This window comes from Lycium ferocissimum, chromosome 5 (assembly GCF_029784015.1).
Source record: "Lycium ferocissimum isolate CSIRO_LF1 chromosome 5, AGI_CSIRO_Lferr_CH_V1, whole genome shotgun sequence".
Taxonomy (NCBI): Eukaryota; Viridiplantae; Streptophyta; class Magnoliopsida; order Solanales; family Solanaceae; genus Lycium; species Lycium ferocissimum.
Genome location: NC_081346.1, coordinates 22,435,222 through 22,440,743, shown reverse-complemented (window position 1 = coordinate 22,440,743; position 5,522 = coordinate 22,435,222). Strand labels below are relative to the sequence as shown.

At 35.8% G+C, this 5,522-nt stretch overlaps 1 long non-coding RNA gene across 1 annotated transcript; it reads left to right on the top strand.

The window, feature by feature from the left end:
- The first annotated feature begins 802 nt into the window (after positions 1 to 802).
- Positions 803 to 5,199, top strand: LOC132056510 (uncharacterized). Its single transcript, XR_009414797.1, has 2 exons — positions 803 to 1,053; positions 4,717 to 5,199. It is a non-coding gene; the product is annotated as an uncharacterized LOC132056510 (long non-coding RNA).
- Positions 5,200 to 5,522: the final 323 nt, after the last annotated feature.

The following is a 5,522-nucleotide window of genomic DNA, read 5'->3' as shown; positions in this document are numbered from 1 at the left end:
AATGATGACCTCCTCTTTATATAGTAGAGGAGTTTCAACCCTAGTACAATTCTAAATAAAGCAAGTAAATACGCGACAACCGTACGTCGAGATTGACGCCGAAATATCCGGCGAGAACGGATATTTCGTCTCTCCGTTAATGGCGTCAATCACCCCTCCTTTATCGCCTTATCCTGGCCCGAGCTCGAGACCTCGTTCCCGATGAGACGGTCGTATTGTGACCGAGCATAACCATGACGACGGGAAACCGAGCGTGCCTGTGTCCTCGGTTTTACCCGTATACAATAACATGTACACAAAAATAGACAATTGATTATTAGAGGACCGTAAAATATTTTGAGATCGGATTTTATCAATCTGCACATGAACCAATAGACGAAAGAAGTTATCTAACTTATTGCGCTGGTTCAAAATAGAAAAGTACAACATTATTTATAGATAAATAAAAGGTAATAATATACCTGAGAAAAATATGTTATTTTCTTATAAATGCTAAACTAAAAGGAAAGCAATAGTGTACAATTATTATAGAACATTCCTAATTAAATTTAAAATGTAGATCATAAACTAGAAGGAAAATAATAATCTATATAAATATATAAAGCTGCACATAGGCCCGCCTACGTGGCGCCCTAAAAACGCAAGATTTATATTTATCTTTGTCCACAATTTTTTGTAATTTCCCCCGGGAAAAAAAAACCCAAAGGACACTACAGAACAACGCTTCGGCCACCCAACAACGGTTACGTACACAACCCCACCAAAAAAAAAAAAAAAAACTTCTCTGAATCCTTTCTTCCCCCTCTCTCCCTCTCCTCGTACTCTCTCTATATTCTTCCTCCAATTCGCTAACTTGAAATAAGCCTACAAATCGCGACCCCACGAAAATTGAACTCCGACAACTCTTATCGGAGGCACACAAAATCAGATCAATTTCTTTGTATTCTCCAATCGCCTCTCGCTTCTTTGGGGTTTGTTTATGTCATTGAATGTCGACATTGACTTTACAAACCTGAATAGACTTAACCAGAATCAACTTCAAAATCGTCAAAGGTTATGCAGATTCTTATTTTAAAACCACTTTATTTTCTTGTTCTCGCACTTCTGCTTCGATCATGAATATAATTTTTGTGTTGCTATGTAGTAATTAATTATGTGTTAGTACATATATGACTAACTAGTAAGCCTTAAGCCCAAAATTACGTAACACAATTTTTGCATTTCTGAGATTGTGAAGTACCATTATTCGTCGTCTTCCTTATTTTAATTTTTACCTGTCCAAAGGGGAAAAGTTACTCCTGCATTTACAAATAAGTTCACATACGTGTGTTCTTTGCCCTTTTCCATGGATATACTTTTTGTGCTACTATGTAGTAAGTAACTTAAGCGTTAGTAAATATATGCCCAAACATTAAGCCTTCTTGCCCAAAGTTACTGTGTACTTATAATGTTTACACTTCAGAAACAGACATTATCTTGAAATACATTTGACAGTTCATCATATTTGTGTTGTCAAAAACTGAGATTATGAGGATAAGAATCACTCCAAGTCAATTCAGGGTTATTTCATCACTTGCCTTTAATGTGATTCTTTGCATATATGGTTTCCGACCCAAATATTATATGGTACGTCATCTTGAACTAGGTGACGGTCGGGCAATCACTTTAAAAGGCGGATTACCCAAATATAATAGACATGTCACCTCGAATGACTGTGTTTGATAAATAGATTGGACTGGACTGTTACGCCCCGAACCATGATCTGGACGTAACACGACACTCGGTGTCTTACTGCATGTAACCGAGCAAACCACATGGCTTGCTGAATCATCATGAGGCATAACATGAGCAGAATATGACATAAAAACATGATGAGCCTAAACATGGAATATCATAAATATCAAAGAAAATACTTGTTGAAAAATATGAATATGGATTGTCATAGATAATGGGCCAAAGATGGCTATATGACTCTGAACATCTGACATAACATAATTGTCTAGTCTATGAAACCTCTAACATGAGTCTGAACTGCTAAACATTCTTACTGGTACAAGGCCCCCAGCATACCTTAAATGCATAACTATCATAAAAGTAAATAATGACTAAACCCCGAAGAAAATCGGGCTCACCAAAAGCTGATACGTGGATGATCCTATAGAGTAGATCCGTCGTCCTGTAAGTTCGTACCTGCATCGTGAAATGCAGGCTCCCGGGCAATAGAAAGGGGACGTCAACACATTGAATGTACTGGTATGTAAAGCAACTGAATGAAATAAACGTGGCACATGAAATAACATGATAAGAGCTGAAATTGAAACTGAAATCTGGTCATGATCATATATATATATATATATATAACATGAGTAAAACATTTTAAGTAGGGAGAGCATAAATATAACCGACAACATGAATCACCACATGGATACGTAGAGTCTGGTACCTGACCCGACAGGCAGAGCTCTCATACCTTGCCAGGGGTATAAGATATAAATATGGTATGAAAGGATCCAATCAATATTAAGGAATCGTCCTAAACATGGGCGGAGCGATCCTTATATCCTACAGTGGCTAACGTAGTTTCAGGCTATTTGGGCCTTCTCGAAAATCTGTGCAACTCCCAAAAACATGAACATGAAAATAGGTGGCATCTGAGCCCATGGTTTTCCATAAAATATGACTTGCATTTTACATGGATATAGTTACATAATATACTTTCATGAAAACGTGTAAACATGTAAAGTGTTTCATGAAAATAAACATAGTAATTAATAACTTGCATGTAAGAACCCATGGAATGCAAAGTATGGATTTTCATGGATTACAGATATATTCTCAATAACCAAAATGAAATATCAAGAATGCAATAACAAACTATTCATAGAAACATGGTATATCATAGTATATAGACTTAAGGATATCATGATCATATCTAGAACCCTAGTTTTCGTATAATCTCATACTTTCATGGAAGAACGTGGCGTGGGGAAGAACAATGATGTTCCCACATGTAGATAGAAACTCTACATACCTTAGTCGCTCCAAAACTTGAAGAAAAGGTCTGAACTTTTTTGAAGAAGAAACCAAAGTTTTGAACTTGAAACCTTAAGAAGAGTTTTCACTGATTTTTGTAGCTACTGTTCGTGGCTCAAAGGGTACTTCTCCGAATCTCTAAATCCAATCTCCACCGTTCATATTTTAGAAATATAGGCTATGAATACTCAGTTAAAATTTAGGCTCGATCCAACGGTTAGATTACCGGAAACACCAATTGAATATGGCTGGTCGGAGTGAAAGTCAACAGAAAAATACCAGGGTTTTCTCTAACTCTTTACAACTCTTGATTTTTATAGGGTACCAGGGTGGATGGATTTATTCTAGTGTTTAGAAACTATGTAAACTTGTACAATTCAAAGGTTCTTGATTGAAATATTTACCTTAGAGGAAACCTTAAGAAACAAGATTATCAAACCAGACTGTTGAAGGTTTCTTGATTTTTCTTGATTGCAAGAATGATTTTCTTGCGGTTCTTGAATGATTGGAGTGCTTAGATTCTTTAGGGATTGAGGTAGAAAGAGTATGAATAGTATCTTAGGGTTTATAATAGTGTTAGGGTCGTTTTTACTTCATATAATAATAACATAAGGAGTCCCACTTGGAGTAGGAAAAGGCTAAAAACATAACCCGAAATATAAAAATTCTGCTCTGGCCAGCATTAGTAAAACAGGCATAACTCTTAGCACAGAGCTTCGTTCGGGCTCTACAAGCTACTTTTGGAAAGATATTTCAAAGGGCTACTACTTTCATGTTTTTAAGTTTTCTCAATTTCTCAATGAATCAAGGGGTTACGGGTGCCCGAAGTAGGCCTGTCGACCATTTTCGCAAAACGTACAAACTTTCAAATTCTCTGCTAAACTCCAACAATACAAGTCTAACCTTTGTTCTAAGATACGGGATGTAACAAACTTGATTAGTTTTCAAAACAGTTTCTACACCACCCATCTTGGTTTCATTATATCATCATCTTACGGTCAAGCCTTAGCCCGAAGGTACAAGGTGTTACATGGACTTTCTACATTATTTGCATTTACTTCGAATTTTGCACCTGTGTAATGCTTTGTGTGGGGTAAACGGAAGAAGGGTTGGAGGAAGGAGTGTGAAACAGAGTAAAACAAACTTCATGGGATAACAAGAAATGAACTCTCTTACTATGAAATTTAGTCCAGAGATATATTTGTACTGTGAGATACTCATGTTATAGTGGTTTTCGATTTGGAAGTAAAGAACCAAAACAGAAAATGTTACTAAGACTTCTATGTAGGGTTATTCACATACTTGATTACTTTGATTCTTTTTAGTGTATCCAAATTGGTGTAAGAAGATAAAAGAGCTGAAGAAAAGACATACCTATTTCCAAAATGTATATATATTAAAATAAGCATTCTCTTAGAAAAACAGAACAATGATATAAGTGAAATTTCTTGAGATTAAGGAGTAATGATAGTTACACGTACATTAAGTGATGTGCTTATCAGGAGTAATCTTTATTCGGTTACAGATTTGTGACTAAGTAATATATGCTATTTCCAAAAAAAGGTTCAAGAATATTGGCTAGCATACTTTCTAACCTGAAGGACCTATCAAAAAAAAAAAAAAAACTTTCTAACCTGAAGTTGTAGAACCTTATTTCTACTAATGATATAAGTGATCATGAAGATGAAAAGGACACTACAAAGAGTTGGACATTTCCTCGGAGAAACAAAAAGTTGGCCCCAGAGGAAGCTCTTGCTTCTTAATCCAGGTGGTGGACTGATTCTTAAGGTGTGCCATCAAGACGTGGCCACTGTTCTGAGCTACATCGCCGACTTGATTCACGGAAGCTTTACAAGTCTTTCTGTGCGTGGTCTTTTAAACTGAAGAAAAAGAATAGTGTTTTCGATGTTTGTTCCCCCAAGTATTTAGTATTTATTTCTATTAGATAGACTTTGCTGGACTTCTTGGTTTGTTTTGTAATCTTGAAAAGTGAAATTCACACAAAAGAAAATGTACTGCGAAGTTATAAAGAATGTGTCATGCTTGTGGTTTAAGGAGAAAAATCGAGTAACATTTTGGTGTACTGAAAAATTTAAATATAGAGGAGCAAGAGAAAAATCAAATGCGGGGTAATGGTTAATCTACTATCCTGCCAGTTTGCTGCTTCATAGATTTGTTGACTCCTCCCTTACTTTCCTTCAGTTCATTTACTTGAAGCGAGCTAGTGGATTTTGGATCAGTTTTATGAGTATCTAGGAAGGAAATAATATTCCTCTTGATATTCATATCTATATTTTCCCTGAAATCTGATTATCTTTTCCCTGTCAATTCTCTTCTCTTTCCTTAAATTTCTTTTACTTCAACAAAGGTGAACTTGGTAGTTTTTTATGTCTGTCTAACTTAGACAAAATGATTTTGGCCTTCACATACTTATCCGCTAAAAAAACTGGTCTTGCATGCTATTTAAGGCAATATCAATTATACATCAG